The sequence below is a fragment of the Schistocerca cancellata genome, chromosome 4 (genome assembly GCF_023864275.1).
Source record: "Schistocerca cancellata isolate TAMUIC-IGC-003103 chromosome 4, iqSchCanc2.1, whole genome shotgun sequence".
Taxonomy (NCBI): Eukaryota; Metazoa; Arthropoda; class Insecta; order Orthoptera; family Acrididae; genus Schistocerca; species Schistocerca cancellata.
The window spans coordinates 823,763,678-823,781,420 of record NC_064629.1 but is presented as its reverse complement, the minus strand read 5'-3'; the positions used below and the strand labels follow the sequence as shown (position 1 = coordinate 823,781,420).

Genomic DNA, 17,743 nt, shown 5'->3' with positions numbered 1-17,743 from the left:
TCTCCAAATAAGAATTTGCTGCTATCATTATTTTCTTGAAATTCATTCCTCCAGAATGGGTCGGGTATTGCGTGGGTCCTATGTATTTTCTCCTAACGCGATGCAGTTACTGCTCCTCACTTCTATGTGATGGTAACGATGTTACTAAGTCGTAGTCTCGGTTAAAGGCCAGCTCCTTCAACGTAAATTCGTGAAATTGTACTATACGTTCCTTCGCACGCTTTTTCGCATTTACAAAATGTTTACACAACGCCAGTCAGTTACATATTCTTTGATGGTATATGCAAGGTGATCAGGAACAGAATGAAAAGATTTTAACGGTGTTGCAGAATAGGTTGTACTGAGAAATAATTGTTCAGAAAAAAACTCGATACGTTGAGTAGTTTCCGATTTAATTAGCATTGAAGTAAGCCAATCAGGCCATTGCGTGCACACATTTCAGCTGCTGGCCAGAGGAGTATCGCCGAACGTGCACTTCGTTTGGTTTCTAAACCCGAACAACTGAGCGATACAATAATTGGATATGGCACGATAGTAAGGACCGAACCCGAGCCAAAGGCTGACCAGTTTCGTGCGCTGTCTTCTGCGCCCTGAGAACAAATTACACTAATTGAGTCTGGTGGGCCACTTGAATTTGCGCACGAAACGGCCTGATTGACTGACTTCAATGCTAATTAACTTGGAAACGGCGCAACGTATAGAATTTTTTTCATAACAACTATTTTTCAGCAGAACCTACCATTACAATCTTTTCAGACTGTTTCTGATCAGCCTGTGTACTGATGCCCATTGTAGAACAATACACACTTCGACATTTACATCTACATGGATACTCTGCAAATCACATTTAAGTGCCTGGCAGAGGGTTCATGGAACCACCTTCAAAATTCTCTATTATTCCAATCTCGTATAGCGCGCGGAAAGAATGAACACCTATATCTTTCCGTACGAGCTCTGATTTCCCTTATTTTATCTTGGTGATCGTTCCTCCCTATGTAAGTCGGTGTCAACAAAATATTTTCGCATTCGGAGGAGAAAGTTGGTGATTGGAATTTGGTGAGAAGAATCCGTCGCAACGAAAAACGCCTTTTTTAAATGATGTGCAGACCAAATCCTGTATCATTTCTGTGACACTCTCTCCCAAATTTCGCGATAATACAAAACGTGCTGCCTTTCTTTGAAAGTTTTCGATGTACTCCGTCAGTCCTATCAGGTAAGGATCCCACACCGCGCAGCAGTATTCTAAAAGAGGACGGACAAGCGTAGTGTAGGCAGACCCTTAGTAGATCTGTTACATTTTCTAAGTGTGCTGCCAATAAAAAAAATGGTTCAAATGGCTCTGAGCACTATGGGACTTAACTTCTGAGGTCATCAGTCCCCTAGAACTTAGAACTACTTAAACCTAACTAACCTAAGGCCATCACACACATCCATGCCAGAGGCAGGATTCGAACCTGCGACCGTAGCGGTCCTGCGGTTCCAGACTGCAGCGCCTAGAACCGCTCGGCCACCCCGGCCGGCGCTGCCAATAAAACGCAGTCTTTGGTTAGCCTTCCCCACAACATTTTCTCTGTGTTCCCTTCAATTTAAGTTGTTCGTAATTATAATACCAAGGTATTTAGTTGAATTTACGGCTTTTAGATTAGACTGATTTATCGTGTAACCGAAATTCACCGAGTTCCTTTTAGCACTCATGTGGATGACCTCACACTTTTCGTTATTTAGGGTCAACTGCCACTTTTCGCACGATTCAGATATCTTTTCTAAATCGTTTTGCAGTTTGTTTTGGTCTTCTGATGATTTTATTAATCGATAAACGACAGCGTCATCTGCAAACAACCGGAGGCGGCTACTCAGATTGTCTCCAAAATCGTTAATATAGATAAGGAACAGCAAAAGGCCTATAACACTACCTTGGGGAACGCCAGAAATCACTTGTGTTTTACTCGATGACTTTCGGTCAATTACTACGAATTGTGGATTCTCTGACAGGAAATCACGAAGCCAGTCACATAACCGAGACGGTATTCCATAAGCACGCAATTTCACTGCAAGCCGCTTGTGTGGTCCAGTGTCAAAAGCCTTCCGCAAATCTAGATATACAAAATCGATTTGAAATCCCTTGTCAGTAGCACTCAACACTTTATATAAATAAAGAGATAGTTGTATTTCACAGGAACGATGTTTTCTAAACCCATGTTGATTGTGTCAGTAGACCGTTTTCTTCGAGGTAATTCATGATCTTCGAACACAATATACGTTCTAAAATCCTGCTACATATCGACGTTAATGATATGAGCCTGTAATTTAGTGGATTACTCCTATTACCTTTCTTGAATATTGGTGTGACCTGTGCAACTTTCCAGTCTTTGGCTACGGATCTTTCGTCGAGCGAACGGTTGTATATGATTGTTAAGTATGGAGCTAATGCGTCAGAATACTCAGAAAGGAACCTAATTGGTATTCAGTCTGGACCAAAAGACTTGCTTTTATTAAGTGATTTAAGTTGCTTAACTACTCCAAGGATATTTACTTCTACGTTACTCATGTTGGCTACTGTTCTCGATTCGAATTCTGGAATATTTACTTCGTCTTCTTTAGTGAAGGCATTTTGGAAGGCTTTGTTTAGTAACTCTGCTTTGGCAGCACTGTCGTCGATGGTATCCCCATTGTTATCTCGCAGAGAAGGCATTGATTGTTTCTTGCCGCTAACATACTTCACATACAACCAGAATCTCTTTGGATTTTCTGCCGGGTTTCGAGACAGTTTCGTTGTGGAAACTGTTATAGGCATCTCGCATTGAAGTCCGCACTAAATTTCGAGCTTCTGTGAAAGATCGGCAATCTTGGAGATTTTGCGTCTGTTTAAATTTGGCATGTTTGTTTCGTTGTTTCTGCAACAGTGTTCTAGCCCGTTTTGTGTACCAAAGAGGATCAGCTCCGTCGTTTATTAATTTATTTGGTATAAATATCTCAATTGCTGAAGATACTATTTCCTTGAATATAAGCCACATCTGGTCTACACTTACATTATTAATTTGTAATGAGTGGAGATTGTGTCTCAGGTAGGCCTGAAGTGAATTTTTATCTGCTTTTTCGAATAGATAGATTTTTCGCTTCGCTTTGGAGATCTCGGTGAACTTCATATTCTCAACACTTAGAACACGGCAGACTACATACCAGTCATCAACTACAGTACTGAACTCCAGGAGGAGTCCACGCAGAACAGTCGTGATGATGATGATGATGATGATGTTTGATCTGTGGTGCGCTTAACTGAGCGGTCATCAGCGTTCGTACAAAGGTCCAACTTTCTTCACACTCCAATTTTTTACGCAGTCCAATCTAGCAACTATCACAAATGATGATGATGACGAAAAGATGAGTACAACACAAACACCCAGTCCCCGGGCAGAGAAGAGCCCCAACCCGGCCGGGAATCGAACCCGGGACCCCGTGATCCAGAGGCAGCAACAGTAGCCACCAGATCACGAGCTGCGGACGCGCCACAGTCGTCTCTCTATGAACTGGTGTGCGGACACTCGCGTAGAAACCGCCCCTTTCCAGTAGTACAAAGTACGTCCCAGGTAGTTACGGACAGGCTGGTGTATCCTACCTCTGGAACACCTCGTTCCGAGATCCGCTACCTGAAGTGTCTCTCTGTACGACTGTGACAAACTCTCCACAACAGTGGGTGGTCTGTAGCATTTCAAGAGGCTCTCAGCCACAATATGCGAAGAGAATTTCTGGATGTCGAAGGTCGAGGCAAGGTAAGCTGTGGCGATGCTTCGGATGTTGAATATGTTGAACTGCCTGACGGACTGACACGTTGCAAGGATTGTAAGCATGTTACAACGCAGCTATTGACGGAGGAGAATCTCTGTAGACGTTGAGATCCTCATGTTTTCAAAATGCTTCAAATGGCTCTGAGCACTATGGGACTTAATATCTGAGGTCATCAGTCCAATAGACGTAGAACTACTTAAACCTAACTAACCTGACATCACACACATTCACGCCCGAGGCAGGATTCGAACCTGCGACCGTAGCAGCAGCGCGGTTCCGGACTGAAGCGCCTAGAACCGCTCGGCCACAAAGGCCGGCCCACATGTTTTACTTGCAAGATGTGTGTTTAATATGTTGGACTTTAAACGCCTGTTTTTTATTGCGAGGAGTGCGGCCTATAAATACAGTTATGGATTTATGTACGTTCAGGCGCGCGCGGCTTCTCTCATGGCTAGAAATCAAAATTTTTAGGACGATATATGTATCATTTTTCGCACTGATCAGTATGCTATGCCATCGGCACAAGCTTGTGTGAGGGGCTTAAGGCCGTGTATGGCGAAACCCGATGGAGTGCCGTGAAGGCGACGAAGAGACTGTTCCGTGTCCACCGCGAACAAAGTAAAATAGACGACAAGTGGCAGGCTTACCTGAGGCTCCCCGCTTGCAGTATTAGTTTGGTTAGTGTTTCATTAATCTTGATGTGAGTATGGGTTCACTGTATGTATAGAACCATAAGACTTGGTTCGGAAGTATTTAAGGACTGTACCGAACAAGTATTCTTTGCTCTTCTATTCTGCTCGGTGCGGTCGAAAGACTTTTCTCGAACACTGTCCCAATCAGCAAGGTGTTTCCTCTTCACGTGTATGTACAACGGATTTAAATAGTTAATTCTTTGATTTATTGGAAAGTATTGGGTTTCAGGGCGGGTATGTGTAGATAAAATCTTCTGACTTTCGAGGGTTCTGACATTTGCACCAAGTTTTGAACATATCCAACGCCATGGCGTTCGATCTGCTTTCCTTAGAAACTGTAGGCATAGTGAACGAGAGCGTTTCACAAGAGATACTTTGGCGTCCCTCCCGACTAGCATTCCGAAATGCGTAAAGTCGGGGGCAGCAGTCTCTGGATTGTACTGGTTAGCAGCGCGAAACTGGGACTACATGCCTGTGTCGCAGACCATGACATACACAATCTCTAAACTCCTTCATCTGTGTGGCCCTAGAATGAAAAGCGAACATAATTGTACGATTGTCAGCGAAAGAATTGTTAATCAGTAACGCAGATGATCTCTGGTATTCTATGTTAGTGATATACTTTTTAAAATGGTCACAAACCTGTTTCGGCCAGTGAGGCAAAGTTAAAAATTCAGTATGTTTACGCAACTATCCCCGAACTGTAACAATTACTCCTTCCAGGAGTGAAAGCGGAGTGCATAAGATCACTTGTCAAGCGTGCGACTTGTGTTATGTATGAAAAAATAAGAGATCCGTACATACGAGGCTGAAAGGATTATCACATATGCTGGAAATTACAGAGAATAAATAAACATTTCACAATACTAATTCGGTACCAGCTACAAATATTCCATGTACGTCGGAATACTGCAGTCAGTATAAAGAGGACAGTAATCTGTATGGCTTGAAATATTAGAAATTAAAAGATATCCGGAACTGCAGCTGACGACCAAACGTGTGTATTCTGTGTTTTTCAATTATGTTATTTTGTCCCCAAAATTCCATCATTAAATACTGTGAAAGCTTCTGAAAAAAGCATGACTTTTTATTGTTTAGTAAATACTACCCCGTGCGTAATCAATATTTTTTTGCCAACTGAACACTATTGTATCTCTGTTAGCAGCAAAAGTTTCTAAGACTCCACTTGTTCCACAGAAATAGCGATTTTATAGAGCTGAGAAGTAACGCTCCTTTACAAATCTAAAGCAGAGTTACAGCAAAATGAAGCATATAATAATAATAATCACTTACCAAATACTGTGCGTAAAAATTTTATGAAAACCTAATGACAATATTTTGAAAATCCGTATCACCTGCCGCCCAACATGAAAGCTGGAACGTCCACTAGCTGATGGTAGGGATAATGTTAGCTGCTATTGTGCTACCTCATTGTCAATATTATGCTGTGAAAAACGTTATGCTTAACCCGTAATCTATTTAACCCTTTATCAAAACTGTGTAATGAGAAACTCTATTTTATCTATAAACCTGTAATGTACATACTGTTCTGCCAGTATATCATCATTTGCTTCGTGTAGTGTAAGATCTTGATATGTTTTGAATTGCTGCTTAATTCCTTTGATGATTCTAAATTCTTTGTTTCGTGGTACATCAGACGTCGCGAATATAATCTCTGAAACAGACACTAGAAAATAAGCTTGTAACTCGAAACCTAGCTTGCATATATTATACAAGTATTGTTAACTGATTCTTACGTCGCTTCTTGATAGAAGAACATGATTGTACGTTTCATAATTCATATTATAAAAGTGTGCGTATTTACGTTCCACATATTCTCCTAAGTCACAGGATAGATTTCTACCCAACTTGGTGCACGTATGATTTATTGTCTGGAAAGAACCGCTGTGGGCTAACTCTGAAAGAAATGGACGTGGGGGTGACAAAGTATCGCAGTTCACTACATGCAAACAACCAGAGTACATTCATCTAGTATCTGAGAAGTAGTGACTCACAAGAAACTTTACAAATAATGTCAAATCTTTTGCTCGCTAACAGCCCCACGAAATGATGAAAGAAAAAAATGTTTATCGCATACTACATTTTCTCTATTCATGCAATAAAAGCGCCACATCATACACGACGTTTTGATTTATTACTTCTTTACTAGTAACTCTGTTAGCAGCAAACTTCGCAGACAGAATCTACATATACCACTGGACGTACCTGCCAAATTATATCAATGTACAACACATAGTTCAGGAGATAAAGCGTCATAAAAATTGAGCTGTGCGGAAAGGCAACTGATGGGCAAAATGCACTAGGATACCTGTGAAATATATCTACAAATATGAGTGAAATACGTTTGATGTATGTGAACCCTATGTGACAAAAGTCACATGGGAAAACCCGCGAGTAAAAAGCGCCTTCTAAACCCCTGGATCGATTTCAACCTAACTTGGTACACGTAAAGAAATACTGGAAGAATAAGGACTAGCAATCACCTACTGGGGCATGGGTGATAATGTAGAGAGAGGAAGAGGTGGAGGAGATGGGTGGGCAGAGGGGGGGAAAGAGGAGATGGATACAGTTAGGGGGGAGGAGGAGATTGACAGAAGGAGGGGCTGGAAGAAAAGGAGAGAGAAACAGAAGAGGAGGATATGGACAGGGAAGGGGGGTGGGAGATGGAGAGGGAAAGGAAAGAAAAGGCGATGGACAGAGAGAAGGGGAAGAAGGAGATGGACAGGGAAGATCAGAGGAACACATGAACAGAGAAACGGAGAGGATGAAATGGACAGCGAGAGGGAAGAGGAGATGTACACAGAGAGGGAGAACAAGAGATAGGCAGGTGGAAGAGTAGCAGATGGCATGAGAAGGAGGAAAGAAATTGACAGAAAAAGGGGATGAGGACAAGGGCCGAGAGAGGGGGAAGAAGGAGATAGATAATTAGATTAGAATAAATGCAGACCTGGGGAACGCCGGGTACACAGCTAGTTTATGATACAAACCCTCTGGAACACAGGTAAAAAGGCTGCTTCCTTTGGTTGTTAAGTTGTTATAGTGCTTAAAATTCGTTATTTATTTTGATTCATATTGAGGTAATGTTCAGTTAACTTCAGACGATTTATCGCTTTCCTTACCATCCTCATATGCAGCAACACATTATTTGATATGACGCATATTCCGAAAGTAAGATCCGATCAGTCGCGAAATGGAAACCACAGTGAAAATCAAAAGTGTTTTATCTGCAGCAGTTCTCCACACCTTCCACCAACGTGTCTACATAGTCGCCGATCCGACTGAGACATTTGTCGTAGTGTTGTACCAACTTTCCAATATCCTCGTCATAGAAGGCAGCCGCCTGCACTTTTCGCCGATTCTCTACGCTGATCTCCAGTTCGTTGTCTGTGCCAATAAGTTGACTTCATAGCCAGTGGCTCGTGTCAGCAGAAATGAAAATCAGAGGGAGGAAAGTCTGGGCTGTACGGAGGGTGATCAAACATTTCCCATCGAAAACGCTGCAGAGGCGCCCTCATTTGCACTGCAGAGTACGGCCGAGGACTGTCATGAAGAAGGAAATGCATGACACTTATGTTGTGTGGGCTGCATCAAATCAGGCGAAATATCTCACAGGCACGGGCACACACATGACTGGAGGCACTGTTTTTTACGCATCTTTACGTGATTCATGTGCACTCAGAACTGGAAAGAGAGACGTGACGTGATCAGCAGGCGTACTAAAGACACTGTCCAACACATCTGTGCAAAGCTATGTTGGATTTTAACTGTGGTTTCCATTTCGTGACCGATCGGACCTTACTTTGGGAATACGCCTCATACTTTATGATATGTGCGGATGGACAAACTAAAACTGGTCCGACAAGTGTTTTAGGTATTTTGTGTCGACGTAATACAGGGTGGAGCAAATAAAAGTGGCCTCCACGACTGGATATGACTAGACATGAGTGTATGCATGTAACCATCCCCCTTAATGCGCACACCACGTGTACGTACGCCGCGCAATCCACACTGGCGCAGAGTGTAGTGCGAATTGTGTCATTGTGAATGTGTAGGGAAGCAGCCTACTAACGCCATATAAAATTCACATCAGTCTTTCCATTGTGTGCCAGCCAGTCCGCTGTAATTAGCTCTGACGCCATAAATGTTGCGCAATACTTTAAAAATCAAGTAAATAACCTGAAACGTCTCTAGCATGTCAGGAGTAATACTAAATCAATATGTGTTGAATATCAGTTCAATAACTTTAATCATTTTAGAAATTTGGACGTTTTTCTGTAAAAATCACTGGCGCAACAGAAAAGAGCTAGAAACTTAAAAATTTGAATTTAGATTCCTTTTGCATAATAATTTAGTAGAAACAGTATTCTGGATCTCACAAATTAAAATTTTTGTTGAAATTCATGATTTTCTGGTTTTTGCCTTAGAAATTAAGGGATCAAGATAAATTAAGTAGGCGAATAAATAAGGCTAGGATGTTTAAATTTAAGTAGAAGGGACATCCGCTATAATCATAAAGATGTGAGAAGTTTCAACTGAATAACTATAAAACTATAGCGATAGCGTATCTCCAAAGGGCAAGTTCAGAGCTCGTCTACTGCGTATAGTGTAATTAAATTAATTCCCTCGCCAAAAATATTTGACTTAGCCACGTCAGACTTTTATTATGATTACTTACCTGTGTGCTGAATGCACATTTAAATTGAGAGCTTCATCGGCCATCAGAAAAGGAAGCGATGATTTATTCTATAACTTAAAGTGGTGCATTACTAGCCTAGCGGCTAGTCGGGAGAGCGGAATTGATCAGGCGTTCCCTTAGCCGTCCGCACCGCGGCTTTATATGTATATAAGAACGCTGCGCGAGAGAAGAAGGCCCCTGTTCTCTACAGACGCTGATTAGCACACCACCTGTGCCGGGAGTCGCGTCACGTCGGTATCATTGCTATATACAGCCTCGGATGCCCTAATAAGTTACTCGGTATACGCACAACCATGAAATCGTTTTCGAGTGAAGTGTTAATTCTGGGATGACTTTAATGATCTACCTTCAGTTTGCGTATGTCGTATTTTCACGTGCCGTCGCGGGACAGACATTCTACCATTATTTGGCGTGGCGTTTGATGAACATTATCATCAAATTATGGCGAGCATTCACTTAAACACTCAGTTTGAACAGTTTTAGTTGCATCAGTGTATTAGACTCTGAACTGCTCTGTTAGTTGCATTGTGTGGATTCTTTTTGGTCTGTGACTTTCAGAATGTAGTGAACATTTTAGAGAGAATCGTTTTTGATTATGAATCCCAGACAATCTCCTAATTCCTCAGAGCTATAAGCTGCAGCTATAAGTGTATTTCTCAGATGAAGTGAGCACTAGGAATTATAATTACAGGCTTCACGTTTTGCTAATCACTTTCTGGTTGCCAATATTGTAGTTAGAGAGCCAGTGTTGAGAACGGCAAACCACAGCATAAATAATAGGAACATTTAACAACAATAATTCCACCCGCCGCCCCACATATGGTGAATCGGCCAGGAAATGCATCTTTTCTACATTACATTCATTTAACAACAATTATTCCATCCGCCGCACCACAAATGGAGCAATGGAAAGGCGACGATGGTACTCACAGTGGAGCAGCGGGTGTTCGTTTTGGAAAGTTAAGTGACAACAAAGTCGTGGAAACGTTTGGTTAGTCGTTTGGTGAGAAGTTTAATGGTGTCAAAGTGCCAGCAAAAAGTACCAAGTAACGCTTAGACCGAAAATGGCGTCAATTAGGATCTGTTTTGGAAAGAAAATTGAAATTAATAAGTAAATATAAATTCCGAAAGTGCCAAGAGATGAATCGTGGTCACTTTCAAAATCTGCTATAGTCGGGTTATTACAGTTTCTCCTTTCTTCTGCTGTGTTTCTTTGTACCCTGGAACTCTGTTATCCAGGCCATTTTTGTTTCCCACATCAAAGAGATTTCTGTTTCGACATCAGGAAAAACATCTACAGCACTTTTTGTAAATAACAGTTCTCCTGACGATTAAAAAGTGATTTGTTTCGTGTCACGTTAACGAAATTAAATTTACACGGATTACCATGGACCTTGCCGTTGGTGGGGAGGCTTGCGTGCCTCAGCGATACAGATAGCCGTACCGTAGGTGCAACCACAACGGAGGGGTATCTGTTGAGAGGCCAGACAAACATGTGGTTCCTGAAGAGGGGCAGCAGCCTTTTCAGTAGTTGCAGGGCCAACAGACTGTATGATTGACTGATCTGGCATTGTAACACTAACCAAGACGGCCTTGCTGTGCTGGTACTGCGAACGGCTGAAAGCAAGGGGAAACTACAGCCGTAATTTTTCCCGACAGCATCCAGCTTTACTCTATGGTTAAATGATGATGGCGTCTTCTTGGGTAAAATATTCATCAGGTAAAATAGTCCCCCATTCGGATCTCCAGGCGGGGACTGCTCAGGAGGACGTCATTATCAGGAAAAAGAAAACTGGCGTTCTACGGATCGGAGCGTGGAATGTCAGATCCCTTAATCGGGCAGGTAGGTTAGAAAATTTAAAAAGGGAAATGAATAGGATAAAGTTAGATATAGTGGGCATTAGTGAAGTTCGGTGGCAGGAGGAACAAGACTTTTGTAAGGTGAATACAGGGTTATAAATACAAAATCAAATAGGGGTAACGCCGGAGTAGGTTTAATAATGAATTAAAAAATAAGAGTGTGGGTAAGCTATTACAAACAGCATAGTGAACGCATTATTGTGGTCAAGATAGACACGAAGCCCACGCTTCCTACAGTAGTACAAGTTTATATGCCAACTAGCTCTGCAAATGATGAAGAAATTGATGAAATGTAAGATGACATAAAAGAAATTATTCAGGTAGTGAAGGGAGAGGAAAATTTAATAGTCATGGGTGACTGGAATTCGAGAGTAGGAAAAGGGAGAGAAGGAAACGTAGTAGGTGAATATGGATTGCGGCTATGAAATGAAAGAGGAAGCCGCCTGGTAGAGTGTTGCACAGAGCATAACTTAATCATAGTTAACACTTGGTTCAAGAATCATGAAAGAAGGTTGTATACATGGAAGAATCCTGGAGATACTAGAAGGCATCAGATAGATTATATAATGGTAAGACAGAGATTTAGGAGCCAGGTTTTAAATTGTAAGACATTTCCAGGGGCAGATGTGGACTCTGACCACAATCTATTGGTTATGAACTGTAGATTAACACTGAAGAAACTGCAAAAAGGTGGGAATTTAAGGAAATGGGACCTGGATAAACTGACTAAACCAGAGGTTGCACAGAGTTTCAGGGAGAGCATAAGGGAACAATTGACAGGAATGGAGGAAAGAAGTACAATAGAAGAAGAATGGGTAGCTCTGAGGGATGAAGTAATGGAGGCAGCAAAGGATCGAGTAGGTAAAAAGACGAGGGCTTGTAGAAATCCTTGGGTAAAGAAGAAATATTGAATGTAATTGATGAAAGCCGAAAATATAAAAATGCAGTAAATGAAGCACGCAAAAAGGAATACAAACGTCTCAAAAATGAGATCGACAGGAAGTGCAAAATGGCTAAGCAGGGATAGCTAGAAGACAAATGTAAGGATGTAGAGGCTTATCTCACTAGGGGTAAGATAGATACTGCCTACAGGATAATTAAAGAGACCTTTGGAGAAAAGAGAAACACTTGTACGAATATCAAGAGCTCAGATGGAAACCCAGTTTTAAGCATAGAAGAGACAGCAGAAAGGTGGAAGGAGTGTATAGAGGGTCTATACAGGGGCTATGTTCTTGAGGACAATATTATGGAAATGGAAGAGGATGTAGATGGAGATTAAATGGGAGATACGATACTGCGTGAAGAGTTTGACAGAGCACTGAAAGACCTTAGTCGAAACAAGGCCCCGGGAGTACACAACATGCCATTGAATCTACTGACGGCCTTGGGAGAGTCAGTCCTGACAAAACTCTACCATCTAGTGAGCAAGATGTATGAGACAGGCTAAATACCCTCAGACTTCAAGAAGAATACAATAATTCCAATCCCAAAGAAAGCAGGTGTTGACAGATGTGAAAATTACTGAACTATCAGTTTAATAAGTCACAGCTGAAAAATACTAACACGAATTCTTTACAGACAAATGGAAAAACTAGTAGAAGCCGACCTCGGGGAAGATCAGTTTGGATTCCGTAGAAATACTGGAACACGTGAGGCAATACTGACCTTACGACTTATCTTAGAAGAAAGATTAAGGAAAGGCAAACCTACGTTTCTAGGATTTGTAGACTTAGAGAAAGCTTTTGAAATGTTGACTGGAATACTCTCTTTCAAATTCTAAAGGTGGCAGGGGTAACATATAGGGAGCGAAAGGCTATTTGCAATTTGTACAGAAACCAGATGGCAGTTATAAGAGTCGAGGGGCATGAAAGGGAAGCAGTGGTTGGGAAGGGAGTGAGGCAGAGTTGTAGCCTCTCCCCGATGGTATTCAATCTGTATATTGAGCAAGCAGTAAAGGAAACAAAAGAAAAATTCGGAGTAGATATTAAAATCCATGGAGAAGAAATAAAAACTTTGAGGTTCGCCGATGACATTGTAATTCTATCAGAGACAGCAAAGGACTACGAAGAGCGGTTGAACGGAATGGACAGTGTCTTGAAAGGAGGATATGAGATGAACATCAACAAAAGCAAAACGAGGATAATGGAATGTAGTCGAGTTAACTCGGGTGATGCTGAGGGAATTAGATTAGGGAATGATACACTTAAAGTAGTAAATGAGTTTTGCTAATTGGGGAGACAAATAACTGATGATGGTAGAAGTAGAGAGGATATAAAATGTAGACTGGCAATGGCAAGGAAAGCGTTTCTGAAGAAGAGAAATTTGTTGACATCGAGTATAGATTTAAGTGTCAGCAAGTCGTTTCTGAAAGTGATTGTACGGAGTGTAGCCATGTATGGAAGTGAAACATGGACGATAAATAGTTTGGACAAGAAGAGAATAGAAGCTTTCGAAATGTGGTGCTACAGAAGAAAGCTGAAGTTTAGATGGGTAGATCACATAACTAATGATGAAGTATTGAATAGAATTGGAGAGAAGAGGAGTCTGTGGCACAACTTGACAAAAAGAAGGGACCGGTTGGTAGGACATGTTCTGAGGCATCAAGGGATCACAAATTTAGCATTGGAGGGTAGCGTGGAGGGTAAAAATCGTAGAGGGAGACCAAGAGATGAATACACTAAGCAGATTCAGAAGGATGTAAGTTGCAGTAAGTACTGGGAGATGAAGAAGCTTGCACAGGATAGGGTAGTATGGAGAGCTGCATCAAACCAGTCTCAGGACTGAAGACCACAACAACAACAACAACACTTACGATTTGGTAGATCCATATAGCTTCAAACCTTGCTTCCCGTAGCTAGCACAGTGCGAATATGTTCCGATTTCAACATCTACATCTACAAGTATGCCCTCCAAACGACTGTGAAGTGCATTTCAGAGAGTACCTCCCATATACCACATTCAACTTGAATAACAAGAGGCAAAGTAGCATACTTTCTACAGCTCTGGAGAGTGGTGCTTTTCTGCACTTATGAAATAGATGCAGAACGAAAAAGAGAAGATTTCTTTTCCCGGTTGTAAGAGTCATCGTCAGTGTAATGGACGAATCAGAACTAATCTGCATGATACACTAGTGTAACCTCGTAATGCCTACCCGAACTATAGCGGTGCATACAGTGTTCTACAGTATTGATCTATTGTTTCTTGAGAATCTTGATTTCCAGCTTCAATATTACAATACATGTGTGCTTTTTTAACACAAAGAAATGTGCAGTCATCACAGACATATTTTTTGGTGAGTACTTCAGGAAAATGTTCTCTCACACAAACCAGTTGTCACTCTAAATTAATAAATACGAAAATAATTGAACAGCTACTTCATCAGGTACTTCTTGGGTTCCTCATTCAGCTGAAACTAACAGTAATTCATTACTTTTCTGTGGTTAACCAGTAGTAAAATAAATAATTCCACAAGATACTCAACATTCAGGAGACCGAAATCTAGATACCACTTATGATACTACAATACTGAAAGCGCAATATCATTTCTTATCTGTATAGGAAAAATATTATTACTCGTGGACAGCAGTAAAGTACATTTATCACTATAACTAAATTTAAAGAGGAGAAAGCAATTTGTGTTGTAAATCACAAATCATTTAAGCTACAGCAATCACAATGATAAAACAGTGTTTAATATTACGTAGAAAGGAGAAGTACTTCATAAAACAGACAAAAATTCTAAGAGCTTATGTTAATAACCAAGGAAATAGAACGATAACGGCAGCACAACTAATATTGCCTATTTGTGGATTTAGAAACTCTCCATCTCTCCCTCTCCTCATTCGCTCAACGATGAAACGGAACTCACGTAACATAAAATCGCAAAACAATCGTATTTCCATCAAACGTAAAAAAGAAATAGAAAGGTCTTATTACTGATACAGCGTTATCATAGCCTACATCCAACTTATCGTTGACTGTTCGACGATCTAAAGGTCGTAGAGTGAGAAGCGACACGGCTATTTATTAGCTTCTTTATCGTGGCCAGATTAGGACATGCTAGACCTTACTTACAACACGTCAGTTACAGTAAAGAAAAAATGGCTTATTCAGGAAAAACTGTTTTATGCAAGCGTATAGTTGCAACACATTGAATACTTGAAAAGAGAAGAAGAAAAATTTTTAAAAAATGAGGAGTTAAAAGAAGGTCATACCTTCGGCAAACGATTTTCAGACTGCGTATTGTGATGTACATGGATTTAGAAATAAAGGGTAAGTTACCATAATTACAAAACATTTTCAGTTAGATTATTTTTGAAACAGAAGAAATTTGTAACTTTTTTTATTGTGAGGCAACAACTCCTAGCGGAATGATTGCAACACGGAAGGATTGTGTTGTGTGAGGGGGATGAAAGTAATTAAGAATGTAAAGATCTGGAGTCTTCTGCGTAACAACTGTAGATCCATGCAGGGGGGTGGTAATGTGATTATGCAGTGGTAATGCAACCTACACAGATAGCTGTGGCGATGTCGAGACGCAAGGAGTACTGTTTGGTCCTTCTTGAAGAGTATTGCAATGAAAGAAGCTAATCAATTGTGGAACCTGCATCATTTTACTTTTGACAACTCAGGGAATAAATCTTGGAAAATAATAGTTTTGAAATCCATGTGATTATTTCCTCAAAACGGTGACCAACAAGCAAAAGTCATGATTCCGCCTACGATAATCTCGATTTCAAAGATCTTTTTGTCTCTGCTCTTCCTGCTATGACAGTAGTGAATTCGTCTAGGCAAGTTATTCCACGAAACTTCTGAATTACCTAGTCTTGCGATGACTTCCTTTCAACTTAGCATCCACAACCCGCAAGGCCGTAAGCAGGAAACCGTCATGACATTTCTCATCAGGAAGCTGAAAAGGGGACGAGCTGACGTAACAGAAGTATCCGCCCTGGCACTAAAGCCAATCTGGTTGCCACACAACTATTCCCACAGTCTGTTGCCGTGTCTGGAACATTGTCGACGCGGCATAGTACGAAGGCCAAACCGTTGCACTGGTGACGCTGACTACACTACGTCCGAGGTTGGTACTGCCCCGCTTATGTCGTCTACATGGTAAAAAATGGTGTTTTGTAGAGGACAAGGGGTTATTTTTAGGTAATATGGTGCGAAATTGTGACTTAGTGTGTTTCAGTGCGCCAGCCTCACGGCAAACGGCGGACGAAGGCCGGCCGGCGCGTTATGCAGGTGACACAGTTTTGCAACGAGCGTCCGTATGTGGGTACGTGCGCGGCAGCCATCAGAACGCAGCATTAGCAGAATTATGCAGGCTCGGGCCGCGTGTGGCGCGGTTGCATTAAGCCAACTCATCGAGAACCTTCTAAAAAACACGCCACCGTGTAACTGGTGGATTCAGCAGCGGTCTGCACTATTTAAGGGCATCAGAGGTGGGCGTCGGCATTCGGTTCGACCGATTGGGCGTTCGGTCGCTGTCACGTCGTTGTCATCAGTGACGCTGTCCCTGAGGATCGGCCAGCGGTGGGCGTTGCCCGGGGCTGCACCAGCGACTCCCGGCGTTGTCACGAGCCGTCGTGTCTGCAGGAGGCACGCTGGGCCGGGCCTCATGCTGCTAACCTCCTACCGCCTGCGCGGCCGCTGAACGAGCTTGGCGTCGCGTTCCCCGGACTTCGTCATCAGCTCGTCTCCACCACGACACATGTGGTGGGACTGAGCTACCGGAAAATGTATTGGAAGAATCAACAATAAAGAGGAAGATTGCCAAAAACAGCCACCTTCTTCTACCCAGCCACGCCCTAAAACCCCGACCACGTCACCCACTCCCGTCATCTTATTACAGTTTGGTCACAACAGTGCAGGTCGAACGGCCATACATTTAATCCACTCCAGCTATCCGTCATCGTCCACAGCCAGCTCTGGGAAGTATTTTCAATCCAGTTGGTCATCCGGCCTGATCACTAACAGACACCGCCTTCGACAGCTGGGGATCTATGGGCTGTGTCTAGTCCTGTTGTTGCTGGAAGCTGAGCTAGTGCCTTAGAGCTGGAGGTCATTTGCTGGCCGACTTCAAGTAATGCCAGGGTGCCTACTCATGGGTACCTGGTTTTCAGGCAATGCCAAGGCATAACCCGCACCTTACTTACTACTGAGCCACTGCCTGCCCTGCATGCACGCACCCTGCTACCACAGGCTTATATCCACAGGTCACCGACGCTCCATCCTAAATAGCCCGTCCTTGATTCGTACTTGCGCTTGAATCCCTTCTGCACCGGGCCCACCACAGTCTCTTAGACAGTTGTACACGTGCGACCAACAGTGTGATCGCCTCATTTCGCAGACTGCTGCTACAGCGTACCTGCATGCCTGTCCGCCATGATACACTCAGATGACAAAAGTCATGGGATACCGATATCCACATATACAGATCGCGTACGCAAGATATAAAAGGGCAATGCATTGGCTGAACTGTCATTTGTACCCAGGTAATTCATGTGACGAGGTTTCCGACGTGATTATGGCCTCACGACGGGAATTACACTACAGACATTGAACGCGGAGTGGTGGTTGAATCCAAACGCATGGGACATTCAATTTCGGAAATCGTAAAGTAATTCAATATTCCAATATTCACTGTGTGAAAGGTGTGCGGAGAGCAGTGCAGTGTGTAGGCTGG

General features: G+C 42.3%; 1 protein-coding gene across 2 annotated transcripts in view; it reads right to left on the bottom strand.

Moving 5' to 3' along the window:
- Positions 1-17,743, bottom strand: part of LOC126184859 (MAM and LDL-receptor class A domain-containing protein 1-like) — a 1,134,981-nt gene that overhangs the window by 1,038,445 nt on the left and 78,793 nt on the right. The window lies entirely within an intron of this gene.